Source organism: Mus pahari, chromosome 5, assembly GCF_900095145.1.
Source record: "Mus pahari chromosome 5, PAHARI_EIJ_v1.1, whole genome shotgun sequence".
In the NCBI taxonomy this organism is placed as follows: domain Eukaryota; kingdom Metazoa; phylum Chordata; class Mammalia; order Rodentia; family Muridae; genus Mus; species Mus pahari.
The window spans coordinates 29,318,647-29,326,294 of record NC_034594.1 but is presented as its reverse complement, the minus strand read 5'-3'; positions in this window follow the sequence as shown (position 1 = coordinate 29,326,294).

The window sequence follows — 7,648 nt, the reverse complement described above, 5'->3', positions numbered from 1 at the left end:
AGAAAGAAAGAAAGAAAGAAAGAAAAGAAAAGAAAAGAAAAGAAAAGAAAAGAAAAGAAAAGAAAAGAAAAGAAAAGAAAAGAAAAGAAAAGAAAAGCTGTTGAGACCAGGTTTGTATCAGGTGTGGTACTTCCTGGAGTCCCAGATTGGCCATTGTATAAAGCTGAGAAGGTAAAGCATAGATTGGTTTTGAGGCCCCAAGATGTTAACGATAATAGTGTTGAGGAAAAGCTGTCAAGAAGAGCTACAGAATAGGTGTAGAATCAGTCCAAGAGACAGAAGTTCATTACAGTCAAAAAAAGGTAAAAATGTTGGTCCCCTAAAAGTCACTTTGGCATCATATGTGGAGATGCAGAATTTGAAGTTTAACAGTTTTCGTACTTGTTTGGTCCAGTATTTCCTCACAATGTTCCCATTCCTCGATTTTGGACTAACAATGTATATTAGCCATGTATACTGGAAGTATGTGATATGTCTTTTGATTTTGATATTAAAGCTAAGAGAGTTCCATGTGGCTTAAAGGAGATGTTGAGCTTTTAAACAGTTTGAGACTGATGTAAACTATATGGACTTAGGAAGTTTGACTGAATGCATTCTTGCATTATGATATGATTGCAAATCTATGGGGGCCAGTGAGTAAAATGTGGTGTTTTGGGTAGGAATGTTTCTAATTGGCTCATATATTTAAATGCTTAATCTTCTGCGAATAACAGAACTGAGTATAATGAGGGGTTGTGGCATTGCTGGAAGAAGGTGTCAGTTGAGGTAGGCTTTAAAGTTTCCAAAAGCTCAAGCCAGGTCCACTGTTGCACTCTTAGAGTTGCTTCTGGGTTTGGATGTAGAATTATCAGCTACCTCTCCAACAATATATCTGAATGTGTGCTGCAATGCTTGCTACCATTATGATAATGGATTAATTCTCTGAAACTGTAAATAACCCCACATTGAATTATTTCTCTTAGAGGAGTTGCCTTGGGCATGGAGTCCTTTCATTGCAATAAAACACTGACTGCAACAAAAATCTTTACCTCACACTAACAAATCTACATAGATCCCACATCAACTGGCATGGTCTAGTTTGTTCATCCCTACCTTTGCTGAAACCATCCTCTAGGATTCTTACAGAATCATTCCTATCTGGCTGCAAAATACCCAACCAGTCCATCCAAACAGACCTTCCACATGCTTCTATTGGATGTGTACCCAGGTAAATTTCCTGGGCCCTTTGTATCCATGCACACTTTTCAAACATTCACATCTAGCCTGGGTTTCACACCCAGTTACTCAGCCTAATCCGGGCACTACATTCTGTACCATGCCAATTTATAGACTCTGATATACTATCTTCCCATATTCTGGGCTACACCAGGAAGCAGGTCTTGTATATCAGCCTAGTAACCTTCTTTCCACCAGATTAATCATATTTAAGCAATTTATAACCTGTCGGTGAACCCTTCCACATGTTCTCTTATCTTTTTTTTCTTTTTTTTGTTTTGTTTTTTATTATTATTATGATGATGATGATGATTTTCTTTATTTACATTTCAAATGCTATCCTGAAAGTTCCCTAAGCGCCCCCCCCCCTGCTCCCCTACCCACCCACACCCACTACTTGGCCCTGACCTTCCCCTGTGCTGGGTCATATAAAGTTTGCAAGATCAAGGGGCCTCTCTTCCCAATGATGGTCGATTAAGCCATCTTCTGCTACATATGCAGCTAGAGACACGAGCTCAGGGGGTACTGGTTAGTTCATATTGTTGTTTCACCTACAGGGTTGCATCCCCCTTCAGCTCCTTGGGTACTTTCTCTCACTCCTCCATTGGGGTCCCTGTGTTCCATCCAATAGCTGACTGTGAGCATCNACTTCTGTGTTTGCCAGGCACTGGCATAGCCTCACAAGAGGCCACTATATCAGGGTCCCTTCAGAAGAATTTTGCTGGCATGTGCATTAGTATCTGAATGTGGTGGCTGATGATGATGGGAAGGATCCCCGGATGGGATAGTCTCTGGATAGTCCATCCTCTCATCTTAGCTCTAAATTTTGTCTCTGTATCTATATCCTTTCATGGGTATTTTGTTCCTTATTCTAAGGAGGAATAAAGTATCCACACGATGGTCATCTTTTGCTTTTCTTGTGTTTTGTAAAATGTATCTTGGGCATTCTAAGTTTCTGGGATAATATCCTCTTATCAGTGAGGAGCACTCATCTATCTTAAAGAAATGAATAAACAAATATATAAATAGAAATAATGAAATAAAAGTTTCCTGAAATTACATAAATATGAATATACAACATATTAAAACAACTAGTTTTATTGGAAGTAGTCCTATAATAGAAATTGACAGATTATTTGAAAAATATTTAATTTGGGGATGTAATTACATAATTTTTCCCTTTTCTTTCCTCCTTCTAAATGTTTCCATATTTCTATCCCTTTTTTCTTTCAAATTCAGTCTCTGTGTTCATTAATTATTGTTATATACATATATCTAAATGTTGCATGTAGTTTTAAAATGTACACTTGCTCTTTGCCCAGTGCCAGCAACACCCAGCTCCCATGGCTAGCTAGCTTGACCAAACCTCTAAGGACCATTCCGTATCTGTGCCCTTTCTCCTGCCCACCTTAGTCACCATTGATGGAAAACACCAGACACCTTTTATATTTTAAAACCAGCCAGATAACACAAATGTTGGGAGAAGAATTTTTGCCCCATCTTCCTTAGCTTCTGCACCCACCTGTGGAGGCTACAAAGTATTTGTCCCAGAGAATTAATTACATGTCTGCTACTTCTTATCCACTCTACAGCCTGGTATGAACCCCCGCTTCTCCTCTTCCTCCTGAGATCTGGAAATTCCACTTTATCCTTTACCCAGTGATTAGCTTCTGCCATCTGTATTGACCAGTTAAAATTGGGAGGAGATTCACATGGAATCACCTGAGTATGTAATCTACTCATTGTTGGGGCAGCTTCTCTTAAGGAAGAAGAATTACCATCAAAAAGCACCAGGGAAATCCATACATCTATCTGTCTTTATATTATATATATGTATTCTCATGTGGATATATATAGAAAACATTACATAGACATAGATAGATACAAAGTTTCCAGTCTTGATGACTTTTAACAGTTGAAAACTTCAAGATAACTTGGGTCCACAAATATACAAAATATTAACTCATACTTATTACATTGATGTGTATGTATCGTAAAAAGATTATGGTATATGAAAGAGATAAAAATCCCTTGTTTCTGATGAGTTAAATAGGATCTACTTATAAATTTACTTTGTATGGGGAAAATACTCTTCCTAAGATAATCCGTTGAGTTTCTCATATTTGGAGAAAGGACTTAATGTAAACTTATTAAAAAGCTACATAGTGCCAATGATCCAAGACTGTTTTTATTGTTTCTATTAGTTGTAATTTTCAATATCCTTAGTTATTTCACTTAGTTATTTTACCATTGCTTAAATTAAAGCCATGTGCTACCAAGACTGTCTTAGTACTATATCTTAGTGTTTACATGAAAAAATAAAAATAATACATACAAATGAGTTAATGATAAAACACAAAAAAGGGAAAAATAAGAACTCATTTATCTAAGCACAGCAGATAGCAATAAATAAATTAATAATTAAATAAAAATTAAATCAAGTAATAACAAAATAGAAAACAATTGAAGCCATTTCATTGAAGTATGAGTATGGTAGGATATCCATTAACTCCAGTCCTCTTCAATAGTTTTCTTGAAATGCTACCTAAAATAATAGGACTAGGGAAGAAAAGGGGAAATAAATCAATGTGGAATGAGGAAGCAAAAATATCCCTATTTGCAGGTGATAAACAACTATACATTAGAGATTGCAACAGTTCCATCAGAATACTTCTAGAAACAGTATTCAAATTCAGCAAAACAACAAGTTAAGACCAAACTTGAACAAATGAATAGATTCTTAAATTCCAACAATAAACATAGTAAAAGAGATCATAGACATATTCTAACTCATAATAATATGAAAGTAAATAAAGTGTCTAGAAATAAATCTACCCAAGAAAATTAAGAATCTCTACAGGAAAAAAAAATCCCTGAATAAGGAGGTAGATAATGAAACTAGAAATTGGACATACATTCCAAACTTAGGATTGGTAGAAATAATAATATAAAAATAACCATTTTACTACATGTTATCTACATATCAAAATCTCATTTCATTATTCACAGAACAGAAAACTGTATCTTAAAATTCATATTCTGAACAAAGAGAATAATTTTGGAGTACCTAGATCTTAAGACATACTATAGAACCATAGTAATAAGACCAATATTGTAGTGTCACAAAACAAGACAAAACAAAACAAAACAAAATTAAAGGTCCAAATACAAGTACACATAATTTTAAATACTTGATATGTGACAAAGATGTCACAATATTATGATGATTTTTTCTCAAGAAATAATATCTTCAACAATTGTTTCTGAAAATATTGGATGTGCTCATTCAGAAGAACGAATTTAGACCTACATCTGTCACATTACACAGAAAATAATGGCCAGTGGGTCAAGGATTTTAATATGGAACTGTGTGGGTTAAAATGGTGTCCCATGTCCAGCCCAAGATTTGAGACACTGGATGAGAAGTTTGACTGCTCATTCCCCATACCTATTGCTCCAGGAGTGGGTAAGCACAGTCTGTGATTCCTGTGGACCTGCTGGAATCCAGTTCCTGGGTCCAGGGCTTCATGGAGACCAGAGACTACAGATTCTTACTCTTGGGCACCACAGATGCCTCTGAAAAGCTGAGAATGGAAATTGTTAGCTGGGTAAAGAATTCCACAAAATGGAGAGAATATTTCTAATAATACATGTCAGAGTATTACTACTTAGACTATGTGAAGGATTAAATTAACAAAGAATCAAAAATAGCAAATGACCCATTCAGAAGGGGACTGAACCCTGACTAGACAGTTAAAAGACAAAAAAAAAAAAAAAAAAGAGACTAAGAAATATCTTTAAAATATTCAACATTTATAACAATTAGGAAAAGGCAAATCAAAAGAATTTTGGTATTTTATCTTATGTCAGTCAAAGATAAAGTAATTGACAAAAATTACTAGAGCATGGAGAAGAAAACCATCACTCTCTCTTGTTAGGACTGTAGTGGGTTCATTCACTATGGATGTATTCTCAAAAATCTTATGTTAAACCTACCATATAATTCAGCTATACTACTTTTTGGTATATGCCTGAAGTGCTCAAATTCTACTCCACAAATGTTTACATGTTAATGTTCATTGCAACTGTTTTCACTATAGCTAGTAAATTAAAACAACCTAAATGCCCTTAAACCTATGACTAGATACTGAAAATATGAATTATATACACTGCTGAATATTTCAGCTGCTAAAAAAAAATGAAATCATAAACTTTGAAAATAAATGGATGTAATTAAAACAAGAACATACATGAGGTAACCCAGGCCAATGTAGACAAATGTGATATAAACACTGAGGCTCCTAGCTTGAAGTCTGTATATTTGTGAATATATTGTAGAGTAGCTATAGAAACCAGAAAATTAAAAATTTCTTACTCTTCTGTGGCGCCTATGGACCTCAATGAATAACATGGCATGATAACCCCACAGGTGCAGTAGTGGCAGTTATTCCCTGGTGAAACCAAACAGCTTTCAAATTTGACTTAAGAGCATCAAAGAAAACCATGCTTAGTACTAGAAACCTAGTTAACTACCCAGAAATAGTAGAGTCATGATGGAGAACATACAACGATTATTTTCCTGAACTCCCCAAAACTCTATTGTAATTAAATATTTTTCTTTATTCCATATGTAAGTGCATTGCTTACTCCTCATCAAAGGAAATTCATCATTACAGATAAATACCGCACACACATACACACATACACAATATTATACTACATCATAATATATTGCATTGTATTTATTATATATCATACTACTTTGTTGACTTAAACATCAGATTACAGGCCACTAAAGTACTCATATTTCATCATTCTATGATGAGAAAATTGATATATTGTATCTGAAATTGGCAGAAGAAATCTTTGTACTAGCAACAGAGAAATAGGTCAGGAACACATTAAAAATAAAAGTTTCTTCTACTCAGAAATATGTAAGTAGCATACAGTTTATATGAAATTTCAGTATCTGTACTTCTAGATATTAATTTTACTTAATTTGAATTATTCCATCTATTTGTGATTACATAATTGTTTTATTAACAAATAATTTTATTGTCTCATGGATTTCAATTTCTTACACTCAGGAGACTACAATAGCTTTGATTCTGAAACACAAATTTATTCATGTAATTTAGAATAATATTTGTTGTGTAATCATTATACCCTACAGAGAATAAAATTTAAAATGTTATAAACATAAAATTGTTATTATGATTACTGGTAATATTAAAATGTTTATCAAGTATTGAGCACCCATTTTGGTAAACACTGCTTTAGGAATGTTGTTATTTTTATTCTTTCCACAAAGCTTTTCAAGGAATTGGAATTCTGAATGATGAGTTATTATATATTCATGACTTTCATATTTTTAATTTTTTTCTTTTTGATATGCACTTAATTATACCTTATTTTATATGATCTTATATGATATGATTCTGTCACTGGAATCTAATATTAAGTAGTATAAAAATTTAGAAACAACTATTAATTATTTAAATCAACATTCACACGTGCTAGTCATTATGTACATTTAAAGTTTTCATCAAGAAGATAATCTCATCATTTCCTGCCACTTTTATCATTAATCTTTGGAATCATTTATTAAGGCAGTTTTTTTGTTTTATTTTATTTAAATGTGAACTTTAAATCTGATAATTACTCAGAATATAGACTCAAGCAAGAACTTTATAAATACAACCCTGTTTACCCAGAAATTAGGACAAACAATTATCAAGTAGACCATCACTATTTCTCATAAATGAGGCTGTCAATGAAATAAAGAAGGAGTTTACAGAGTGAGGAAATAATATTTGCCATGTGTACATCTGACAGATGAGTGTTATCTGGACTAATACAATTAAAATGAATATATATATATATATATATATATATATATATATATATATATATATATATATATATAAACCTAAACTCTAAGAAAACAACTCGATTAAGAAGTAGGTTACAGAACTGAAAAGAATGCTTATAAGAGGAGACCCAGATGAAAGACAAATTTTATTTAATGTTTTGAAGGACAATTCAACTTAAACAATAAACATGGCTTAAATTAATAAAACAAATACAACTAATGCTGTGGAGCATGTAGGGGAATGGCGATCATAGCATACTGTAAGTGGGAGTATAGATATCATAGAAATTAATGTGAACATTCTGAAACACACTAAGAAAATATCAACCACATCACTCAGCTAGGCCATTTCCTTGGTTTTAAGGCTGACTGTGAGTTGCCATTTAATACATGATATCTAGGAGGCCAGACAGAAAGAAATGCAATATTTTCTTGTCCATTAATTCTTAGAGGTCATTCCTTAGTTCTTATAGATAGGGCAGTAGGAAAAAAAAAAAATCAAGAACTCAGGCTGATAAAAAACACTTCACTGTGAGGACTGGCCTCTTCTTATCAAATAAG